Raw genomic sequence first — 27,087 nt, forward strand, 5'->3', positions numbered from 1 at the left:
GTCCGATGGGCTTATGCATAGGATTATGTCCGCATTTACCTTTTTATCTTATTTACATCCACGTTTTAGGCGCTGATTCACTTTTTGTGTCACCCTGACATATAACTGGCTTTGATACTTCACCATTAGCGAAATCCCAGGTATCGATTTTGGTAAGTAACGCCTCCACTTGAATCCGCCTCGTGTCGAAATTTTCTTTTCTTACTACCTCGATCGAAAGTACGTATTTTGCTCCTCGGTTCCACGATAGGAAATAGTATTTTTCTGTAGTGGAACCGGGGAGCGTACTTTCGACCGAGGTAGTAAGAAAAATAGTATACACTACACGGGAAAAAAGTTTGGGATTCCTGCCCTGCGCGCCATATTGCCCGAGGCGTAGTCGAGGTAGTAAGAAAAATACTATTGGATAGAAGTTCAATTCTTGTCCCACACATCGCCATCTCGAGTCCCATGTTTCGATAGTACGGACCTACGTTATAACTCATCGTACATATGAGAATTAAGCTTGTTTATTCTAATTATAATTTTAGAATAGTGCCGAAGTAATTCTTCCTTAAAATTTAATCTGTACTGTAATCAGTAAATGTGTTTCATAAATTATGTCGCATATATCTTTTAAGTACTTCTTTCCACTAACTAATTGGAGGTTAAAATTAATTAAATTAACCACAAAACGTAAACAAAGTAGTTTTATTTGGAAAATTATATTATATTTAAATATTTGGGAACCCCATTTATAGTCATTTTGTGTAAGTAGAAATATAAGGATGAAATTGATTTGGAACAGTTCTACCATTAAAGTTATTATAACTCATCTCGACATTTCTTTGCTCTGTCAATTTGTTGACACTGTGGATTCAAACGAATAGAATTATAACAAAAAATATAACTGAACCACAATTTGATGTAATTTTAATACAATATAAGATCAAATCAAATTTACTTGAAAGAAGACAACGTGTTTCCAAACCACATATTTCGAATTAGGTTTAATTGAATTAACCATAACTCATGCCTATAATTGGACAGGCTGACATACATCATAAGGTGACGTAACCTTAGCAACATAAATGTTATTTTCTCTTATTTGACTAACATATCTCCCTTCGTTGCAACTGAAACAGGAAAGATTGCAAAATGTCACTCAATACAACACTCACTCCAAAATGTTCGTTTAATTTTGTACTAATTAATTAAAATTTTATTTATGTGTATATACATCAGGCAAGTTACTTGTTTTCAATTTCATCCCCCACCTCTCTTAGTAGCAAAATATATTTCTGCATTTAAGTATAAAGTTAATGAAAACAATTTCTATTCACATGTTAATTATCTGTCAGATTCACAGGCAGTATTCCTTTGACGGAAAATAAATGTCGTCGAGACATCTACAACTGATTTGATTTCAGTGACTCGTAATCGGAACCTTCGGACAGTAGGTTGCTATTATTGTAACTGTTTAAACATGTCACCTTTTTAAATCAAAAAATAATTCACGTAGTTGATTTTTTAAGCAAGAATTAGTGCTTCCATAGAATGAAAGTACCTGCTTTAGTCCTCAGCCTTTTTGATAGATTGTGATTTTTTCTTGTACTTTTTTCGGATTTCTTGCATATTTTTTCATATTTCATAGCCTCAGAGAAAAAGCATGCCCTCAATCTCCGGAGATCTATCTTTCAACACTCTAATCCGGAGATTGCATGCTTGCATGATATCCAACCCTGTGAATCCGACAGATACAAGAGACCTTGTCTCTTGGCTGTCTAGACCCCTGCGTCTCTTTGAGACGTCTTTTCTTTATCATGTAGCGATTGTTACGTACCTCTTTAGGTTTCCCCAAACCTTTGTGGTTAATTACTCTTAGGCCATGATCTTCGCATCGGTGCCCGGAGAGGCCTCCTTGTTCCAATAAACAAAAATCATAATTTATTCTGAAAACAAATCAATGTGTTGTTTTATGGAACGTTATTCTGTGTTTAGTTGGGAATTCCTGTAAGTATAAGTAATGAATTTAGCCAAAATTATTCCCTAAAAATAACAGGTTGGTACGATCGGTTTCATTTCTAGCACCACTGTACATAAGTATTTCTTCTAATTACCATTTTCAATGAGAAAGAACCTGTTTTGTATGTGTAATAGTTTCTGCTCGAAGGACCAATGTTTTGTATGTGCTGGACTAGTAAAACTGCCAAGTTTGTGATTTTTCTGTTTATTTTGCTCGGAGCATCTGAACGTTGTGTGTTGCTCTCGAGCTGACTTAAAAGTAAGTAACTTAAAGCTAATTCACCCTAACTAACTAAGGGGAGGGGGTTGCGCATTAGACGTTGCCAATGTTGACAAATGCTCTAACATGCCGCCCGCCTTGAAAATACAATTTTCAATAGACAAATAGAATATAATTAATACATTGGAAATCAGAATAGAAGTCATAATAGGAAAGTCAATCACAAGGTAGCGCACACACTTTCGAAATTGCTCGTTTTAGCACACCGGTTGTGCTTTTTACACTCACTACACGCACTTCTCCATCTTCACCAGGATGTAACTCAAGAATGCGTCCCATACGCCACTGTAGAGGGGGCAGTTGATCGTCCTTAATGATGACAAGATGTCCTGGTTTGAGGATGTGTTGACCTGCTTGTTTCCATTTCAACCTGGCTTGGAGTTCGGACACGTACTCTTTTTGCCAACGTTGCCAAAAGTGAAGTTTCAGTTGATCCAGTCGTTGGTAATTATTGAGTCGGTTGACAGGAATGTGGGAAAGGACAGGTTCAGGAATTGAAGTTAAACATTTGCCAATTAGAAAATGACCCGGCGTTAACGGAGATAAATCATCTGGATTTGTTGATAATGGACTTATTGGACGCGAGTTGAAAACTGCTTCAATCTGTGACATTACCGTATAAAACTCTTCAAACTTAAACTTATCATTGCCTAATATTCGCCACAAGTGATGTTTAAAGCTTTTAACACCAGCTTCCCATATACCTCCAAAATTAGGTGATCGCACAGGAATGAAATGCCACGTAATACCTTCTTTCTTCAAGAATTGATTAATATTATCTACGTTAGTGTCAACAAACAGAAATTCTTCTTTCAATGCGGAGTCTGCACCAACAAAGGTGGTGGCATTGTCGGAATATATGTTGGAGGGCAAACATCGTCTTGCGATGAACCTTTTTAACATTTGTAAAAATGTTGTTTTTCTTTACAATTTGAAATAAATCTTAACATGTATGCAACAACGCGCTTTAATTTTGTTATCGACGAATATCGTATAAAGATGGATTCGTCTGTAATGGTTGTTTGCAAACAAACAGTTTTTTGCTCTGGAATTATATTCGGTTCAGATTCCGTAAATTCTGGCCATTCTGACTTATCTTTAATGAGCCACTGTGGGCCATTTGACCAAAACGTGGAGGTTTTTAAAACATCTGCATTCGTACCTCGTGATAATAAATCTGCAGGATTTGACTGAGACCTTACATGATTCCATTGTTCTTGTTTTGTAAGTGACTGAATCACACCCACGCGATTTGCAACAAAGGTTTTCCAACGCGATGGACAACCTCGTATCCAACAAAGAACAATCGTGGAATCTGACCAAAATAATTGTGCTTGAATGTTGAGTCTGATTGATCGTCGTACCTTGTCTGTTAATTTTGCGAGTAATGTTGCAGCGCATAATTCAAGCCTTGACAATGATACCTGTTTAATTGGCGCAACCTTTGATTTGGAACAAAGCATTTGAACAAAGTACTGATTTTTAACCTTACATCGTAGGTAAATACAGGCACCGTAAGCCGCTTTAGACGCGTCTGCAAAACCGTGGAGCTCACATTCCTCGTACTCTGGCTTCAACACAAACCGATTAATCTTCAAGTTATTCAAATTTTGAATATTATTTACAAATTCTGACCATAGACTGGATAAATGAACAGATATGGGATCATACCAATCTAGTTTTTGTAACCACAATTTTTGAATAAGGATTTTTCCCAAAATTGTGACAGGTGCAATCAATCCCAAAGGATCAAATATTTGACCTATTGTTGACAAAATGAAACGTTTGGTTGGAAATTGTTGAGAATATTTAAGCTGACTTGTTTCAAATTGAATAATGTCGTTACAAGCATTCCATAGTATACCAAGCGTCTTATTATTGTCATTTGGTCCCAAATGAATTAATCCAACATTTAAATTGTTATTTACTTGAAATTTAGATAACAATTCTGAATCATTACACAACCATTTGCGCAGTTCGAACTTGCCCCGTTGTAAGATGTTTGACAGTTCTCGCTGAATGCGCAGTAACTCTGCCTTTGAATTAGCACCCGTAATCACATCGTCTACATAGAAATCATTCTCAATGATCCTGCTAATTTCGGGAAACTCTGTTGAGTGATCCATAGCTAATTGTTTCAAACATCTAACACTTAAGAATGGTGCTGATGCTGTGCCGTAAGTTACGGTTGCCAGCTCATAGGTTTGTATTGCTTCATTTTTGTTGAATCTCCAAAATATTCTTTGCATGCATCGTTCATCAAAATGAACCAGAACTTGACGATACATTTTTGATATATCTCCTGTGAGAACATATTGATTAATTCGGAATCTCAATAGTATGGAAAACAACTCATTTTGTATGGTCGGGCCGCTGCATTGAACATCATTTAGCGAAAGACCGCTACTTGTCTTGGCCGACGCATCAAATACAACACGCATTTTTGTTGGCAAACTTGATTCTTTTAAAACCGCATGATGAGGTAAATAATATTGAGTACCAATCTTCTCATCACCTACATCCTCGACTTGTTTCATGTGTCCTAGGTCGATATATTCTTGCATGAATTCATCGTAACTTTGTTTTAAATGGCTATTTTTCGCTAATTTTCTTTCTAGCGGCTGAAATCTATTTAATGCTCCTTGCCTTGATTCGCCTAGCAGACCTTTTTTGTCGTTAAACAGAATTCGTACAATGAATCTGCCAGACGAGTCGCGCTCATAATGATCTTTAAAATGATTCTCGCAAAACTGTTCCCTTTCATTAAATATTTGATACGAATCACCTATTTCCTCTATTTCCCAAAAACGCTTCACGATTTCATCAGTTTTGTTTACGACTAAACAATTGACTGAATGCCTCTGATTCCCTTTACTCCAACCTCCTATAACGATCCACCCAAAGGACGTATTTTGCAGCATAGGATTATGTTTTCCCAGTGAAACACGCTCAGGCAGTAGAACCTTCCAAAATATGTCGGCACCCAATAGGATGTCGATATCATTGCATATATTGAAAGTAGGATCTGCCAAAGTAATACGACTTGGAAGTGTAAAGTTATATTTTGGCATTGTAGTAGAAGGTATGGGTTCTGCCTTTTGCCACATTTTCGACAACTAAATGAATGGCATGTTTTTGTGTTGTGTCCCTGTCTTAAACAGTTTAGACACAGCTTAAGCCTTTCAGTTTCTGAGATACGGTCATTTATTGAGAGCCCTTTAAATTTATTACAGTTGTAAATTGCATGATCCTTTTTACAGTAATAACAACTGACCTTGACAGACACAGTGGCATATGCGCTTGATTTGAATGGTTTGTTCTTTGGCTTTTTAGACCTTTCATGTTCCAGTTTCTCTAAAAGCTCACAACGCCCTTTTAGAAATTTATACATATATGTTTGGAATTTGTGAGTTGTTGTTGACGATCTCCCATTCGCGTCGGGTAATATCGTCCATTTTGGTTGCGATTATGTAAATTATAAGAGTATCCCACGTATCTGTCGGCTCGCCCAAAGATTTTAGAGCACGCAAGTTTTTTGTCACAGAGTCGCAGAGATCTCGCAATTGAACATGTGATTCCTTTGTAACATTTGGATGATCGAAAATGGCTTTAATATGATTGTGAATTATTAGGGACTTGTTCTCGAACCTATCTTCTAACAATTGCCAAGTAATATCATAATTATATGCAGTAATTTCAATGGACTCGAGCAGCATCCCCTTGAAGACACGAGCGCAAATAATAAAGTTTTTGAACGTCGGACAAAGATTGATTTGCATGTATCAATGACTTAAATGCATCGCGAAATTCTAGCCAACCGTCATAGTGGCCCTTAAAACAAGGTAGATTTATTGTAGGCAATTTTATACCTGTAATTGGATTGCTCGCGACTGTATCTGATGATGACGTATTCGATTGTGTTTGATTATTTATGGTATAATCGTTGATTAATCTAGTAATATTTGTTGTAACGTCATAGAATGAATCTTCAAACTCCGCCAATTCAGAACTATCCTCATTATCTTCGAGGTAGTATATTTCTGTACAAATGGAAGAAATTTCATCTAATATACACGAATGTTTTTCCAAACGAATTCTTAATTGTGCTATTAATTCGTCATTAATGATTGCGGTGTCTATAGAGTTTACGTAATTTTGCAACCTGGTCAGCTTGCCTTTGATTGTACGACGTTTACATTGTAATTTCTTAATGCTTTCAGTAGACATTGTGATCGTTTTGTTTTTCAAATGTAAAGAATTTTTTAAATTGGCAAATGTGCATGCAGGTAGTAGATGGGAAACAAAGACTCAAGTGGTTGTAGACACGTGTTACGCAGGCCTTTCGACTTGAAACCAATGGTTGTGGACACGTGCAATGCAGGCCCTTTTGACTTGAAACCCTGGTATGTTTTTGAAATGACCTTGATGTTGCTATGGTTGTTGATTAGACTTCCTTTTGCTGAAATTCTTCTGGAATCGATGCCAAATCCAAACTTGACTTGCCTGCACTGGTTATTTCAACTGGAACCGTTGCCAATTGAACACTAATTGCTGTTTTCGGTACGACGAAACTTATCGCCACGTATTCTTCTGTGTGTTGAACAGGTGTTTTCCGTTCGCCCTTGCTTCTTGCTAATCTTGTACACGTAAATCCGGCTCGAAGGACCAATGTTTTGTATGTGTAATAGTTTCTGCTCGAAGGACCAATGTTTGTGATTTTTCTGTTTATATTGCTCAGAGCATCTGAACGTTGTGTGTTGCTCTCGAGCTGACTTAAAAGTAAGTAACTTAAAGCTAATTCACCCTAACTAACTAAGGGGAGGGGGTTGCGCATTAGACGTTGCCAATGTTGACAAATGCTCTAACAGAACCTCATCAATAAAGAGAGAATATTTAACTATTAATTTCCTGTGGCATAGACAGTACTTACATTGCAAAGGCGTACAGGATTTGTACAGAAAGCGACTGGTACACGGTAATAAATTGGATAATGATAAATTACCCATGTGGTGTGACAATGTCAACGAGGTAAGCAAGCAAGGAAACCCTTTACTGACAGAGAAGGAAGAAGTAAGTAGTTACTGAATATTGTTCATTCAGATATCTGCGGACCAATGCGAGTCAGATTCAGCGGTGGATCAAGATATCTTCTTACATCAATAGATGATTATAATAGGTGGTTCCAGGTTTTTTCCTTAAGTCAAAGAGAGAAGTTTTTGAAAAATATAAGGAGTACAAAAGAGCTCTCAAAAACTAACTGGTAATGAAACTAAAAGAGAATTAGCTAAGAAATTGAAGATCAAAGATTGCTAGGTTTTTCTTTAGAATAGAAATTAACCAAAGTAAAAAAGGAGTAACACTTAAACAAAAAAAATATGTTTTAGAGAAATTCAGAATGGTGGATTGCAATTCAAACACTGTATGACTGCAACTCAAAATTTAACAGAGATTTAAAACCACTCAAAGACCTCACACGATACAGAGAATTAATTGGTACTCTAATGTACTCTAATGTAACCGGCTTTACAATAATTAGCTGTATCGTTGATTTGAGCCTCCTTTTCCTTTTCTTATTTCACCGTTCTTGTCTTTTAAGAGGAACTTTAATAGGGTCACTAAATAAAAACGAAAATGTCACTACCAACACTTTTCCGCAGTTGCTACCGAAACTTGGTTAAATGACGATCGTTACCTCTGCCATTGATAACTACAGAAAAGTCTCTTATTGTTAGCGACTTTTGTCAATTATTCAAAGTGTGGGCAAGGTAGCAACCAGGGAATATTGTTGATAGTAACAATTTTTGTTTGAGTTGTTCGTCCTTCTTCTGTCTGAATTTAGTTATAAAAGTTACCATAATCGAGAGAGAAGAGTTGTTAATTTGGCTAGTAACCTCGGTTACTAAACCAATAAACTATGTGTAGGGTCCGGAAAAAAGAAAAGCTAAGTGAAGGTGAGACACAGAGAGTGAAAGAGTGCTTACACAGCTTTGTCGTCTAAACTAGGGATGCTATCGGTAAACTCTGATAGTACCCCTACTCCTAACGCTAATCCCAAATCTTTGTCCCAACTAGCCACCCCTACTCCTGCAAAGTCTCCCAGCTCCAAAACTCAGAAAACTTCTTGGAACTCGGTCACCCACAAGGAGGTGGTGTCGAAATTGTGTAACTACGACGCACCCTACCATTTATGGTTCAGTGTTGAAATTTATGTATATTGAATTGTATTAAAGTATTTTAAACCAAGTACCCTAAGAATTAGAAGAGCCTTCTCATAGAAAATAAACTCCTTGATATTAAAATAATTATTTAACGTTTCTAATTGAATGGAATTATTTGGTAGCACTAATGGCTAGTCGTCTCAGACTCAGTTTCGGCTCGTATTTTTTGACAACTCACTGACAATCTTGACAACTGAACTTTGTGTAATTTTGTTTTGTTTGGTGTCCGATCCTATAATGCTCTTTGGCGAATTACAGAAAGAGGATATTTCAGTCTGCCAAAATGTGCGAAAAATGGGATCATATAAATATTAATCAAGGAGATGACCCAGCTTACAAATTCCGATAATATGCATTCCTCAGTTAATTTAATGCTGTCTTGTTAACCCAAAGTAGTTTACCTGAAACATTCTTCTCAATTTACAGCGCAATGTAGCTTAGGCTATTATAAAGAATGAAAAATTATAACACAACTTAAAACAAATAATGTTTCATTTTCTCTTGGGAATCCAATTGTGACTGATGCGATGACCTGTACGGTCAACGTCAATACGACAATTGAAAAGTGTTTTCTCGTAACATCTGGAATAAGGGTTCTTAAATTGTCAGCAAACAATCAATTGGCATTAATTGAAAAGTTAACCGGCCGAGATAATTACGTAACGTGGCGATTTGCCCTAAAAACATACCTACAGCAAGAGGAGTTGTGGAACTGCATAGACCCCACCACATGTGTCATTGTGGACACAAAACGAGACACAAAGGCAAAAACTAAGATAAATTTACTAGTTGTCTAAATAAATTACGTGCACATGCAAGAGAGTAGTACTGCAAAAGAAGTATGGGATACGTTTTCATAAGTATTTGATGACTCTTTGTTGACACGCTGTGATGGGCTGCTGCGTGAACTCTATAATACTTCACTTACTGTATGTCAAAACGAAGAGAAATATGTGAGCAAAATTATGTGTACTGCTCACAAGCTCAGAAACATCGGTTTCGCAGTTGACGATGAATGGCTAGTTACATTGCTACTCTCCGGTCTACCAGAGTCCTCCTATCAACCTATGATTATTGCTATTGAAAGCTCCGGCATGAAGATAACTTCAATTTCTGTGAAATCAAAACTATCACAAGATGTTAAACAACCTGAAAGTGACTCAACAGTATTCTCAGTCAACAATACCAACCACAAGAAACAAAGTAAGTAAGGGTGCTACATTTGTAATAAGTAAGGTCATAAAAGTCCTTAAATGCAAATCCAGGACCAAGGATCATCAATAAAAGAAGAAATGGAAGAAACAAATCAAATTTACTTGAAAGAAGACAACTTTTTTCTAAATTATATATTTCGAATAAGGTTCAATTGGGCATTGGATGTTTTGTTTATATTTTAAGGTCTGGCATATGTCACAAGGAATCGTAATCTTAGCAACATAAATGTTATTTTCTTTTATTTGATAAACAAAATTCCTTCGTTGCTATTGAAACTTGAAAGTTCGTAAAATGTCACTCAGTCCAACACCCACTCCCAAATGTTCGTTTAGTTTTGTAATTACTAATTAATTAAAATTTTATTTATGTGTATATACATCTAGTTATCCTGTTTTCAATTTCATCCCTCACGTCGTCCGTATCACATATTCAAACTAAATTATAATAGTTGGAACTTCTCTTAGCAGCAATCTATTCTAATGGAAATATAAAGTTAACAAAGTTAACAAAAACAATTTCTTTTCACATGTTAATTATCTATCAGAATCACAGACAGTTTTTGTATGTCGACGATAGATCTGCAACTAATTTGATTTCCGTGACTTTCAGGAACAGTAATCGACATCTCCACAATAATGGCATCAAGTTGCCATTATTGTAATTGTTTAAATATTCCTAACGAGTTCCTAAGGAGTCCGCACGTTTTGACAACTCTGGGAATTTTGACAGCTAATGTGAGAGTATTTCGTTCTGCTTAATTGCTGTACTTATAATCGCGATACCGATTATGGAAAGAGGTTATTTTATACGACAAAACATCGCAGAACCTGGGATCCTACAGCAGTATTTGTGTAAAAAGCTACTTTAATGTGTGGGCAAACGCATCAAGATATGCTCCAGCTTTTCTTTTACATTTACCCAAAGTCATTTTAGCTTGAGCCGAACCAACTTTTCTAGAAAAACTACCGCCCAGTCTATTACTCATTTTTAAATTTCAAACACATTATATTAAAATCTTTTATCTAAAGTATAACTTGCGAATATGGTGTTGATTAATTTTTTTATAAAAACTAATCACTTTACATTACAATCGTTATGATTATTTACAGTGGAAAAATTACTTGTCAAATCCAGCCCATTTAGTTTAGCAAACAATAAATCATGGCAGATTCTATGAAATGCCTTTTAAATGCCTGTATAAACAGCATCAACCTGTAAATGATTATCAAGAGCACCAACTGTCGAGAGGTTATAAATAAGAAGGTTGGTCGCAGAAGATTTACATTTGCAAAATTCATGTTGACTCTCATTTATAATATTTTGGAACTATGGCATAATTATTTTGGAAATGATTTTTTTGGACAATCTTGGTAAACACAAGTAAACTATCTCCATCCTTTAAGGTAGGTATAACAAATGATTTTTTACGTACGTTAGGAAATAAAGTAGATTTTAAAATCATATTAAATTTCATTGTTAGAGGCTTTGTTAATGAGAATCCACAATTCGTTCAATACTGTAGAAGGAATATCATAAGGACCTCTATTACTAGATAAATCAAGACTTCTGAGTTCATTGAAAACATCAATCTGGACAAAATTATAATTACGTTTTGATTATAAACAAAAATATTAGATTTGTGTCTGCATTGAAGGCTAAAAAGTGAAACAAACAGCTCACGAAGTGTAAATACTTATTTCTTTTGTTGTTTTTGTCTTTTCAATGACGAAATTGTAAGAAGTTACCAAATAAGTGTTCAAGATCAGTTTTGAAATCAAATGATATTTTATACATATTCAGGTTTCAACAGCAATGAAGGCGAAATTTTATATATTTTCTTTGATAAGATAATATTAAAACTTAAACATCTTTTTTAGCTGCTTTTTTTCAATATTGTTAAACTTATAAATTCACATCACATAATTAGGACCTTCCTACTTTCCGCATATTTTGGCAAATTGAAATAACCTCTCTCAGTAATTCGCCAAAGAGCATTATATTATTGGACACCAAACGAAACGAAATTACACAAAGATCAGTTGCCAAGATTGTCAATGAGCTGTCAAAAAATATTAACCGAAACTGAGATCTGAGACGGCTAATCATTAGCGCTGTTTTCTCCCAAACCAATTTAAAAGTTTCTTCTCTATGAGAAGTCTCTTCCAATTCTTAGTGTACTTGGTCTAAAATACTTTAATACAATTCCATATACATAAATTTGAACACTGAACCATAACTGGTGCATTGTAGTTAGACAATTTCGACATCACCTCCTTGGGGGTGACCGAGTTCCTGAGTTTTGGAGCTGGAAGACTTTGCAGGAGTGGGGGTGGCTGGTTGGGATAAAGATTTGGGATTAGCGTTAACAACTCTTCTCTTTCGATTATGGTATCTATTATAACTAAATTCAGACAGAGGAAGGACGAACAACTCAAACAAAAATTGTTACTATCAACAATATTCCCTGGTTGCACATTGAACAATTGACAAAAGTCGCTAACAATAAGAGACCTTTCTGTCGTTACCAATGGCAGCGGTAACAATCGTCATTTATCCAAATTTGAGTGGCAACTACGGAAAAGAGTTTGTTAAGGAATGAAATTGCACATTGATACTTGGAACCCCTCTGTATAGATGCCCTAACGCAAGCGTCATGCTACGCAGGGTTTTTAGTTCTTAGTTTTTAGTCTTTGACGTTTCTAGCCGAGTGCACACTTTGTAATAATATAATAAACGTTTAGTGTTCTTGTAACATCGACTTTTAATCTCATCACACTCACACCTCAGTTTTCAAAAGTGTTTGTAGTGATATTTTTGTTTTTATTTAGTGTCCCTTTTTGTCTGAATTTAGTTAGTTACCAAATTCAGACAAATGAAAAATTTGTTTACTTGTCTGGTAACCTTGGTTACCAATTCAAGAAACAACTGAATTAAATTTTTGTTTTCGTACTATAAACTGTTTAATAACCGAATTAGCGATAATGAAATGGGAAAACAGCAAGTGTGCCTGCAAAAATCGAGTGGTTCCGAATCCTATTGAAACCGGACGGCACATCGCCAGTTCCGTTCTACAAGAAGTTCCTACTAAGAGACAAAAACCTTGAAAGATGGAAAGGAAAAGGCGGTTCAAATCCAGGTTCTATTGGCAGAAAGAAAGGTCAACCGCCCGGTAAACCCTGAGCACGACTCCGTTCCAAGTTCCGAAAGAGTTAACTATCTAAAGTAAGTAACAACAGCAAAATTCGGCAAAGCGCCACACCGACATCAGACCCCCAAATGGAGTTAGACATAACGTTCGTCCTTCTGTTTGAATTTAGTTATAAGAGTTGCCATATTCAGACAAAAGAGAAGAGTTGTTAATTTGGCTGGTAACCTCGGTTACTAAACCAATAAACCATGTGTAGAGTCCACGAAAGAGATAAGCCAAGAGGTACCCGAAAACTAGACGTTAAGATTAAAATCTCGGAACTAGAGGGTGAATTACAACGAATGAAAGTAAGTAATGCAGTTAGCTGTCTGCCTATGGAGGTGTTCTCGAAATCCTGACGACGCACCCCTGTGCTCACCGAAAGGACACGGAAGCACTGGAAGTATTTGTTTCCATTAAGGTCAAAACACAAAAGTTAATAGTTAGAACATGCCTGCTTACAAGGCGACGTGGAATGATAATGCAAGGTACTCAGTAAAACGCTTATTGACTATCTTACAACATTGGTGGGCTGTATACAACTAACTCTACTCTTACAACTTAACTCTGTTTCTATAACTACGCTCTTCTATTGTTTTTATTCTCCGTTGTCATCAAACCGATATACACGATGTCTAGATATTCTAACATAACTTGCCTCGAGTGAATTGGACCAATGATGAGTAAGTATAGTGTTTGCATGAGTACTGAGGTTTACACTTTAAACTATCAATTATCATTGGTTGATTGTGTCTTATGAAATTTTATACAATATGTTCCTACTTTATCTACATGTAAAAAAATTAAGAACTAAGTTTCCTAAGTTGTTCTCTAAAGAGCTTATAAAATTAACTATTCGTTATTCATTTGTAGACATTTGAATTCCGTTCCCATAAACAAATTTCAATGTTTTATTTATTAATTCGTTATTCATTTGTAGACATTTGAATTTCGTTGTCATAAACTAATTTCAATTTTGTTCATAAAATCAGGTAGACCAAAAAGTTTTCTTTACTTGTTTACCTCCAAACTTTAATCAGTTCAAACATTTCATACGAACCACATTTCTCTGAAGTTGCTCCTACGCTTCAATTCAAAATTATTAGTTAAATATTCTCGCTTTTATTAATGAGTCCCTGCCTCATTGGAAATGATAATCGGAAGAAATACTTGTGTATAGTAATGCTAGAAATGAAACAGATCGTATCAAACTGTTATTTTTAGGGAATATTTTTGTCTAAATTCATTAATTTACTTACAGGAATCCCAACTAAACAAAGAATAAGAACTTTCATGTATATGACGCTCCTTAAAACAACACATTAATACCTAATTAATTTGTTTTCAGAATAAATTAAGATTGAAATCTTAAAGCACGATGCAAAAAGCAAATGGTGTAAAGATTCTAGTGGCCCAAGAATTGGATTTAAATGTAAGTATAATTTTCATCTGTATTCAAGATTTTTATAATTAATGACATATTTTATGTTAAAACACACAATTAAATTATATAATTTAAATGAAAAACAAATAAAATTGGTATATATAATAAAATTAATCTTTAATATTAATTTTATATATCTTTTTTAAAGTATTTCGACGATTCGTTGGGCACGACGAGTTACGTTCACATGGAAAGGCTGATTACCATCATATAAATGAAGATGAAATGAGCCACGACAAAACCTGACGACATCGGCAAATATTTTCTCTGAGGCTATGAAATATGAATAAAAATCCAAGAAATCCGAAAAAAGTACAAAAAAAAATCACAATAAAGAAGAAAACATCATTACCAAGAAACCGTATTCAAAAGTTCTACCAAAAAGACTGAGGACTGGAATGTTTCCGTTGGAGTTCCACATATCTATCTCTGTATATAGCAAGTACTTTCATTTTATGGAAATGTTTCCATAGTGTGGATCTAGGTTTCAACTCATCTATCATCTGAGAATGAAGCTTGTTTATAGCAATTATAATTTTAGATTAGTGCCGAAGTAATTTTTCCTTAAATTTTAATCTGTACTGTAATCACTAAATGTGTTTCTAAAAAAATATGTTCCATATAACTCAGTACCTCCACTGAATAGCTGAAGGTTAAAAAAATCGACAATGGGTCGAAACCAATTATTAACAACCAAACTTATATTAAATTAACCACATAACTTAAAGGTACACAAAGTAGTTTTATTTGGAAAGTTATATTATATATAAATATTTGGGAATCAAATTTATAGTCATTTAGTGTTTGTTGAAATATAAGGATGAATTTGATTCGGAACAGTTCTACCATTTAGTATAACTCATCTCATCTCGATATTTCTTAGCTCTGTCAATTTGTTGACACTGTGGATTCAAACGAATAGAATTATACCAAAAAATATAACTGAACCACAACTTGATGTAATATTAATACAATGTAAGATCAAATCAAATTTACTTGAAAGACGACATCCCTCACCTCTCTTAGCAACAAAATATATATCGGCATTTAAGTATAAAGTTAACAATGTTAACAAAAACAATTTCTATTCACATGTTAATTATCTGCAGAATCACAGACAGTATTTCTTTTATTCAAAATAAATGTCGACGAGAGATCTGCAACTGATTTGATTTCAGTGACTCGTAATCGAAACCTTCAGACAGTAGGTTGCTATTATTGTAAATGTTTAAATATTTCACCTTTTTAAATCAAAAGATAATTCACCTAGTTGATTCTTTAAGCAAGAATTTGTGAGCGGCAAATTTCAACTAGGTACTGAAATTTTTCTATCACGTTTGGTTGGATTATTACCCTCAACACTAAGGTACCAATCTTTCCAAATTTGCTAATATTATGTCAAAATTTAATTAGATTCCTCATCTCTAGATGACAACTTCAAATAATGTCAGCACATTTTATTAACAAAATCATGAAAAAGTGATTTCTACTTTACAATTTGCTGATTTGCAATCTTTGTTCAGATGAAATTTATAATTAATAGCTCTATCATTTGTAATTTTGTTGAAATTTTCATCTACGTTTGTGCATATATATTTTAAGTGTCTCCTTCTTGAGAGCTGACAAATTGGACAACTTGGCCTTAGTTGCTGATTTATAATCGCGATTCTAGGAACCTGGGATCCTATTAATTAGTATTTTTCTAAAGAATCTATATAAACATTCAAGAGGTGAAACACAATTTACTTTACCTACATGCTCCATACTTGCTTTAAAATAAAGTTCAAATCGTGGTGGTGAATCAAAACTTGAAGATTGTGATGCACAATATAAATTGAACTTTGCGAATATTATTTGATGGGATAAGAACCCTTTAGAAGATAAATAAAAGTTTTTTGTGCTCTTCGCAATAACTAAATGAACAAGTTTAGAAGGTAAATTTACCAAAAAATAGTTTTGTACATAATCTGGGTTCAATAGCAACGAAGGCAGTTCTTCTTCCTTTCTATTTACCTGGAAGAATATCATCATCTGACACATGTCTGATCGGTATTCCAAATAAAAGCTTTTCTAAGAAAATTGTGTCTCAATTCTTGACTCTGTTATAGCGTAAGCTTTATTTTCAATAATAAGATGTTTTTTCGCATTGTAAATTAAATTGTATCAGAAGAATGTTTCACTGTTAACTGTCACAGAAGGATAGCTCCTCCATTATTATTATAGAATCCTGTGTTCAGAATATCTCGACAATTTAGAATATCATCTTTCTATATTTGGTATCGCCAATATAAAATCGACCAACAAGCAAAATGAAATAACTGAAATATCAGTTGTCAGTTAGTTTTCAAAACAAACGTACAGGACCAGAGTTCTCAAAAACTTATTCTCCTGTTTTAAGAAATTGTTAGTAAATAATTTCATTATTTATTCCATATGGTATTACTCAAGCCTTAACCATTATGTTAAACCCTACACATTTTCCATTTAAATTCAATCCATTGATGTTAATCATCAAATTTGACTCTTTTAAGAAATTATGTGTTATGAATTACATCTGAAATAAATTGATGGCGTGTTTGTAGTTGTTGAGTTTTTGAATGATGAGATACCTAGTATTCTCAAGTTTCACAGCATCTCTTGAATGTTGAAATTGTTAATATTTCAAATTAATTTGAATGAACAATTGTAAATAACAGTTGCTAATTTACAATAAGTGTTGTATTGTTTTTTAAATTTGATTTCCCTTAGCTACATAATTTGTTGCATTTATTCAATCATATTGGAACAGTTATACTAATAACAAAATATATCTATTTTAGAGCTCTGATTTCAAATAGTGTTAATTCGTCATGAAATTCTCGAAAATCAAGTCACATGAAAAACTCCCGTGGGCTTTAATTTTGCTGAATCAAAATATTACCAATCATATTAAAATTCAATTAAGTAAAGTTAGGCATATGATATATTATCATTACCGCCCCTTTGGTTAACTGAATCAGTGCACTACATCGATGTATAATCAAATTGAGTCATCCCTAATTAAAAATCGCTCCGTTATTTTCCTTCTTTCAAAAAAACCTTTGGTCACTGTGTTTTTCAATATCTTCTACAAAATGATATATTCAATCAATTTTTGAAGATAATTTTTGCAATACCCTCAAAAATTATTTCTTTTTACAGATGGCAAATTTAAATAAAGCATCCTAAGAACTCCATGTACATCCCAACGCATATGGAGAGTTACTACCACGATTTTAACATATTTTTAAAGCAAGTATGGAGCATATAGGTAAAGCAAGTAAATTGTGTCTCACTTCTTGAATGTCTATAAGAGCATAAACTTTCATTTCAATTATGATATTATTATTATTATTATTATAGATAATTTAGAAGAATACTGCTTAATAGGATACAAGGGTCCGCGATGTTTGGTAGTATAAAATACCTTCATTCTATGATCAGTATCGCGAATAAGCAGAACGAAAATACTCCATCTTTAGTTCTCGATGTTGTCAGTGTGTTGCCAAAACACGCATACTGTCAAGAAAATATGGAGACACCAAAAATATATATGCACCAAAGTGGATGAAAATTTTAGCAGAACTGCAAATGATAAAGCCATTAATTATAAGTTTCAACCGAACAAAGATTGCAAATCAATATTACGCAGAAAATTGTAAAATAGAAATTACTATTTTATGATTTGGTTTATAAGTTGTGTTGATATTATTTGAATTTGTCATCCAGACATGAGGAATCTAAATAATTTGCGATATAAAATTATCAAATATGGAGAGATTAGTATATCATTTGAGGGTGATAACCAATGTTGAAAAAGAAAATTTCAGTGTTGAAATTTGTCGCTCAGTTATTCAAGCTGAGAGAATCACCTACGTGAATTTACTGTTGATTTAAAAAGGTGAAATATTTAAACAGTTACAAAAATAGCAACTTACTGTCTGAAGGTTTAGATTACGTGCCCTGAAAGTCACTGAAATCAAATCAGTTGCAGATCTCTCGTCGACATTTATTTCAAGTTTCAATAGCAACCAATTGTTTGTCAAAAAATAAAATAACATTTATGTTGCTAAGATTACGTTTCCTTATGACATATGTCAGAAGTATGTAATTTAGCAAAAAAGTTGTTTTCTCCCAAGCAAAACTTGATTTGATTCTTATATTGTATATCACCAAATTGTGGTTCAGTTATATCTTTTCTTATAATTCTATTCGTTTTAATCCACAGTGTCAGCAAATTGACAGAGCAAAGGAATATCGTGATGATTTTTCGATTTGTTATAATATTGTTGATGGTAGAACTGTTTCGAATCAATCTCATCCTTATATTTCAACCTACACTGGAAGACTATAAATGAGATTCACAAATAATTAAATATAACTTAACTTTACAAATAAAATTACTTAGTTTAACTTAAGTCGAAAATTTAGTTTGGTGTTATAAAATGGTTTCGACGCATTGTCGATTTTTTCAACCACCAATTTTTCAGTAGAAAGATTTACAGCTATATATAACATAATTATTTATAATATATACAACATAATTATTTAGGAAACGCATTTACCGTCATAGAGTACAGATTACAATAGGAAAAATTTCTTCGCCACAATTATAAAATTATAATTATTATAAACATGCTTAATTCTCAAAATGAAAGTACCTGCTTTATACACAGACAGATATGTGGAACTCCAACGGGAACATTCCAGTCCTCAGCCTTTTTGGTAGAACTTTTGGTAATGCTGTTTTCTTCTTTATTGGGATTTTTGCTTGTACTTTTTTTGATTTCTTGGATTTTTTTTTTCATATTTCCCGATATGTGGCTTTGTCATAGCACATTTCATCTTCATTTATATGATAGTAATCAGTCTGTCAATGTGTCAATTCCTGATGTCCAACGAATCGTCGAAATAGCTTATTTGTTTTTTATTTAAATTAAATAATTTAATTGTGTGTGTTTTAGCATAAAATATATCATTAATTATAAAAATCTTGAATACAGATGAAAATTATACGTATATTTAAATCCAATTCTTGGGCCACTAGAATCTTTCCAGCATTTGCCTTTTACGTCGTACTTTCAGATTTCAATCTTAATTTATTGAATTTATTCTGAAAACAAATTATGTATAAGAGAGGTAGGTTTCGATATGAACTGATTAAAGTTTTGTGGTAACCAAATAAAGAAATCTTTTTGGGCTACTTGATTTTATGAAAAATATTTAATTTTGCTTATGACAACGAAATTCAAATATCTGCAAATGAATAATGAATTGTTAATGTCATAAGCTCTTTATAGAACAACTTAAGAAACATAGTTCTTAATTATTTTTACAGGTAGATCAAGTTGGAACATATTGTATAAAATTTCATAAGATTTGTGCTCTCAATCATTAACATCCATATTGTTTAAAAGTAAATCCCAATCAACTACTGACAAGTGATAGTTTAATGAGTAAACCTCAGAACTCATGAAAACACTAAACTCATCATTAGTCCAATTCACTCGGGGCAGGTTTCAATCTCCAGTTACTAAAAATATATCCACTGATGCACAATGATTGGAATAAAAATCAGAACCAGATGCTGGTAAACTGTTCCAATTATTCACTTTTGGCTTTTGACCATAATGGATATAAAGACTTCCAGTACTTTCATGTCTTTTCGGTGAGCACAGGGGTGCGTCATCATCAGACTTTTTTTTTTTTTTTTGGGGACAGAGAGGGGAAAGTGTAAACCCCCCTCCGGGCACCGATCCGGAGATCATAACTAATTGGAAACCATATGTGCTAGCACATATGGGGGAAAGGGCGTGTATATACATACACGGGTGAAGTTGAACCAGAAGACGGGACTGACAAAGATGCCAGCCCCCTGTCAACTGGTTCCTGGAAGAACAAGCCCAATCTGAGGAAGGTCCTAGAACCTCCCTGGGTGAGGATTGGGCTTGCAGTTGATCCGTCGGCCTCCCGCCACCACTGGCTTGTGGAGCGGGACTGCCCGAAGATATCATCAGACGATTTCGACATCACTTTTATAGGCGTGACCCACTTCGTGGAAAATTTTTGCGTTTCGGAGGTGTGGGGTGGCTAGTTGGGAGAAAGGATTGGTGTTAGAAGTAGGAGTATTTCCAGGATTTACCGAAGGTGTCTGTAGTTTAGCAGACAGCTTACTGCATTACTTACTTTCATTCGTTGTAGTTCACCCTCTAGTTCCAATATTTTAATCTTAAGGCCTCTTGAAGCGCCGGCAGACTTTTGGGTTTTATTGAGATTTTCACTTGGCTTGTCTTTTCTCCTCAAACTACATATAGTTTATTTATCTGAGTTTGAATCCGAATATAAACGCACACTGGTAAAATGTAATATTTTTCAAGGAAAAGAATAATATATATTAGGGCAAATTTTAATATTGATAAGATTTAGATGACTGAGATAATGTTAGAAATTGTTCAGTGTTCAAACTTATGTATTTTGAATTGAATTAAAGCAAAAAGGTCAATACACTAACATTTAGAAAAAAGTTTTCATAGAAAAGAAACACTTAAATTAGTTTGGCAATATTGTGAAGACTGATATGGAATACGGTTCGTTTTCTTTGACAACTCCTTGACAATCTTGACAACTGATCTTTGTGTAATTTTATTTTGTTCGGTATCCGATCCTATAATGCTCTTTGGCGAATTACGGAAAGAGGTTATTTCAATCTGCCAAAATGTGGAGAATGTGAATCGTATAAATATTACTCCAGGAGCTGACCAGCGTACTAAATTTGATAATATGCTTTCCTTAGTTAACTTAATGCTGTCTTGTTAACCCTAATTAGTTTACTTGAAGGATTCTTCTAAAAAAAATCTAATTTACAGCGCAATGTAGCTTACACTACTATAAAGAATGAACAATTTTGACACAACTTAAAACAAATAATGTTTCATCTCCTCTTGGGATGCCAATTGTAACTGATGCGATGACCAGGTAGGAGTGCACTGAAACTACACATAAACTGTTAAAATTGTAATTTGAATTGTGCGCCTGTGGACAGTTAAGTTGTAATTTTAACACTAAATTCTTAAATATAAATTTTTCTTGAGAAATAATAAATTCTTTTAAGCCCAGAAAGACTTATTTACTGAGAAAAGTAATAAATTTAACCTAAAACGTCAATACGACAATTAAAAGGTGATTTCTCGTAACATTTGGAATAAGGGTTCTTGAATTGTCAGCAAACAATCAATTGGCATTAATTGAAAAGTTAACCGGCCGAGATAATTACGTAACCTGGTTATTTGCTATAGAAACACATCTACAGCAAGAGAAGTTGTGGACTGCATAAAACCCCCCACATGTGTCATTGTGGACACAAAACGAGACACAAAGGCAAAAACTAAGATAAATTTACTAGTTGACTCAATAAATTACCTGCACATACAAGAGAGTAGTACTGCAAAATAAGTATGGGATAAATCTTGGTTGACACGCTGTGATGGGCTGCTGCATGATCTCTGTAATACTTCACATACTGCATGTTAAAACGTAGAGAAATATATGAGTAAAATAATGTGAACCGCTCACAATCTCAGAAACATTGGTTTCGAAGTTGACGATGAATGGCTATTTACAGTGCTACTCTCCGGTCTACCAGAATCCTATCAACCAATGATTATTGCTATTGAAAGCTCCGGCATGAAGATACCTTCTGTTTCTGTGAAATCAAAACTATCACAAGATGTTAAACAACCTGAAAGTGACTCAACAGTATTGTCAGTCATCAAGAAAATTAAAAACAACCACAGAAACAAAGTAAGGGTCCAAGGTGCTACACTTGTAACAAGTAAGGTCATAAAAGTCCTCAAATGCAAATCCAGAACCAAGAATGTTCAACAAAAAGCAAGAGTTCATCATATGCTGCTGCGTTTGAGGCAACATCCAGCCAAAATGACCCATGGTAAGTGGCTTCCGATGCATTGTCACACATGACAAGACGTAAGAACATGCTTGAAAATATGACGGCTCCTGTCATACATAAAATCAGAGTCGCAAACAACAAAGTATAATCTGTGCAATGCTCAGAATAAGTGAGGTTGGACCATTATGACGATGAAGGTCAAAACAAAAAGGTACTTTTTACAAAAGTATTATGTGTTCCTAAATTGGCAACAAATCTATTGTCTCTAAGTCAGATTATTTGCGATGGTAGCCAAATAAAATTTGACGGAACGAGCTGTGTTATTATGAAGAGCAGAAGTGAGGTAGTATCTTCCTACTGTAGCTTTATGTTAGGGTCGACTGGAACAGTATTAGGATCAGCATTATTCATTTCAATTCTGTTTAAAATTTGTTCCATATAAATACTAAAACTCTTTTCGGTGTAGAGTCGAATTTGGCATGCCAGCAGCAAGGGAATTGTTTTAACCCATATGGTGACTTGTTCAATTTACATACCATGTTTTCGTCATGATCCAACCCTTCTTGTTAAGTCATAAATAGGTGTCTTCAAGTTTTCCATATAAAAATGCTGTTTTTACGTCTAGTTACTTGATTTTGTGATTATTTTGTACAGCCAAAGATAGTAACGATCGTATTGAACTGATTGTTTGTGCAAAAGTTTCCTGGTAATCAACACGTGCAATTTGTCCATATCATTTCACACACAGATGTGATTTGTAACGTGGTCATTAAATAAATGAATCACTGTCATTAAAGTTATTATAACAAATCGAAAAATCATCTCGATATTTCTTTTCTCTGTCAATTTGATGACACTGTCAATTAAAACAAATAGAAATATAATAAAAATATAACCACAATTTGATGTAATTTTAATACAATGAAAGAAACAAATCAAAATTACTTGAAAGATGACAACTTTTTTCTAAATTACATATTTCGAATATGGTTTAATTGGTCATTGGACGATTTGTTTATATTGTAACGTGTGGCACATGTCACAAGGAAACGTAATCTTAGCAACATAAATGTTATTTTCTTTTATTTGATAAACAATATTCCTTCGTTGCTACTGAAACTTGAAAGTTCGTGATTTCCGTGATTTTTCAGCACTCGTAATCGAAATCCTCAAACAAAATGTTGCCATTATTGTAATTGTTTAAATATTTCACTTTTTTAAATCAACAGTAAATTAACGTGGTTGATTCTTTCAGCTTGAATTAGTGAGTGACAATTTTCAACTATGCACTGAATTTTTCTCTTTCACTTTTGGTTGGGTTATCACTCTCCCACAACACTAAGATACCAATGTTTCCATATTTGCTAATTTTATGACGAAAATTATTTAGATTCCTCATGTCTGGATGACAAGTTCAAATAATGTCAACACAACTTTTAAACCAAATCATGAAATATTGATTTCTATTCTACAATTTTCTGCGTAAAGATTTGCAATCTTTTTACAGTAGAAATTTATAAGTAATAGCATTCTTTTGTTGATTTATTACATATATATTTTTAGTGTCTCCACGTTTTCTTGAGAGTTGCTATCGAGTACGCACGTTTTGACAACTTTCTGACAACTTAGTCCACTAATGTTGAAGTATTTCCGTTCTGGTTAATTGCTGATCTTATAATCGCGATACCGATTATAAAAAGAGGTTATTTTATACGACAAAGCATCGCAGAACCTGGAATCCTATTAACCATTATATTTCTAAAAATCTACTTTATAGTGCAACAAGGGCAACATAATTAAAAGGAACGCTTACGAAATTATAGACATTCAAGGAGTGAGACACGATTACTTGTTTTACTTATATGTTCCATACTTGCTTTAAAAATATATTAAAATCGTGGTAGTAACTCTCCATAGTTGAGTTGTAAATGGAGTTCTTAGGATGCTTTATTTAAATTTGCAATTTGTAATAAGAAATAATTTTTGAGGGTATTAGAGAGTTTGATGAATAACCCGAAAAGTTTTGACAATGACAGAATATGGAAGGGCGTGACAACTAAGTTGATTTATTAATTACTAGTCAAAAATAGTTGATGTTAACAGAGAAATGGAAAGATTAACCATTTCTACACATTATTTCTTCTTCAACAATAACGCATACTTTAAGCTGGAATTTATATGCTAAATTACTGTCCATCCCATCTAAAAATTGTTCTGCAATCAGTGCACCAGAATATTCACCAGTTTTTCTTTTACATTTACGCAAATTTATTTTAGTTTGAGCCAAACCAACTTTTCTAGATAAACTACCGCCTAATCTGTTACACATTTCTAAATTTCAAACATATTACATTAAAATCTTTTATGTAAAGTGTAACTTTCGAAAATAATTTTGATTTATTTTTTTTAAAAAACTAATCACTTTACATTACAATCGTTATGATTATCTACCGTGGAAAACTTACTTGACAACTCCAGCCCAGTTAGTTCAGCAAACAATAAATCATGGCAGATTCTATCAGATGCCTTTTAAAAGTCTGTATAAACAACATCAACCTGTAAATGATTTTCAAGAGCAACAACTGTCGAATTGTTATAAATAAGAAGGTTGGTCGCAGAAGATTTACATTTGCAAAATCCATGTTGACTCTCATTTATAAAATTTGGAACTATTTTGAAAATGAATTTTTTTGGACAATTATGGAATACAAAACATTTTTCATACAGGCCTAAATTTGTTACAAGTAAACTATCTCCATTCTTTAAGGTAGGTGTAATAAATGATTTTTTCTGTACATTAGGAAATAAAGCACATTTTAAAAACAAGTTAAATTCCATTTTTAGAGGCTTTGTTAATTATAATCCACAATTCATTCAATACTGTAGAAGGAATATCATAAGGACCTCTATTACTAGATAAATCTGACTTCTGAGTTCATTAAAAACATCAATCTGGAAAAAATTATTATTTTTTGAATATAAACAAAAATATTTTCATGACAAAACGATATTGTTTAAATTTGTGTTTGCATTGAAAGCTAAAAAAGGAAACAAACAGCTCACGTGTAAAGAGTAAACACTTATTTCTTTTGTAGTTTTCGTCTTTTCAACGACGAAATTGTAAGTTACCAAAAAATTGTTCAAGTTCAGTTTTGAAATCAAATTACATTTTGTACATATTCAGGTTCCAACAGCAATGAAGGCGATATGTTTATTAATCAAAAGAAAAACATACTTTTGTTGTCTGAAGAATATGCAATCCTTTAATACAATTCAATATACATAAATTTGAACACTAAGGAAATCGGGTACCTCTGGAAACGTCGGCAGACTTTTGGGTTTTATTGAGTTTTTCACTTAGCTTGTCTCTTTTCCGGACACTACACATAGTTCACACACATAGTTTATTGATTTAGTAACCGAAGTTACCAGCAACTCTCCTCTTTCGAATATGGTAACTGAATTGGTCTGAATTTAGTTAGTTACTAAATTCAGACAAATAAAAAAATTTGTTTACCTGGTTGGTAACCTTGGTTACCAATCCAAGAAACAACTGAATTAAGTTTAGGTTTTCGTACTATAAACAGTTTAATAACTGAATTAGCGGTCATGAAATGAGTAAACAGCAAGAGTGCCTGCAAGAAGTTTGAGTACTTCAGAGTCCTATTGGGGCCACACGGCACATCGCCAGTTTCATTTCAGAAGAAGTTCCTATTAAGAGACAAAAACCGTGAAATAAGAAAATGAAAAGGCGGCTCAAATCCAGGTTCGATTGTCAGAAAGACACAGCTAATTATTGTAAAGCCCCAGTTTTGATCGGCTGGATTAGAGTACATTAGAGTACCAATTAATTCTCTGTATCGTGTGGAGTCTTTGAACATTTTTAAATCTCTGTTAACTTTCTAAAATATATTTTTTTTGTTTAAGTGTTACTCTTTTCTTGCTTTGGTTAATTTCTATTCCAAAAAAAACCTAGCATTCTTTGATCTTCAATTTCTCAACTAATACTCTCTTACTTTTATTACCAGTTCGTTTTTCAGCAGTTCTTTTGTACTCCTTAAATTTTTCAAGAAATTCTCCTTTTGACATGAGAAAATACACCTTGCACCATCCACTATTATCGTCTATAAATGTTAGAAGATATCTTGATCCACCTCTGATTCTAACTCGCTTTGGTCCGCAGATGTCTGAATGAACAATATTCAGTAACTGCTTACTTCTTAATTCTCTGGCAGTAAAGGGTGTCCTTGCATATTTACCTCATTGATATATGCCACACCACGTGGGTAATTTATCCTTATCAAATTTTATTTATACTTAATCAAATAATATAAAATATATAAAATATATAAAATAATTGTTTCAAAAGTGCCATACATCTTTGGAAATCTCGCATCCTTTGATACTCTTGAGGTCCGATGGGCTTATGCATAGGATTATGTCCGCATTTACCTTTTTATCTTATTTACATCCACGTTTTAAGCGCTGATTCACTTTTTTTGTCACCCTGACATCTAACTGACTTTGATTTTTCATTAACGAAATTCCAGGTATCGATTTTGGTAAGTAACGCCTCTACCTGAATCCGCCTCGTGTCGAAATTTTCTTTGGATAGAAGTTCAATTCTTGTACCACAGATCGCCATCTCGAGTCCCATGTTTCGATAGTATGGACCTACCTTATAACTCATCCTACATCTGAGAATTAAGCTTGTTTATTCTAATTATAATTTTAGAATAGTGCCGAAGTAATTCTTCCTTAAAATTTAATCTGTACTGTAATCAGTAAATGTGTTTCCTAAAAAATTATGTCGCA

Source organism: Aethina tumida, chromosome 1 (genome assembly GCF_024364675.1).
Source record: "Aethina tumida isolate Nest 87 chromosome 1, icAetTumi1.1, whole genome shotgun sequence".
Taxonomy (NCBI): domain Eukaryota; kingdom Metazoa; phylum Arthropoda; class Insecta; order Coleoptera; family Nitidulidae; genus Aethina; species Aethina tumida.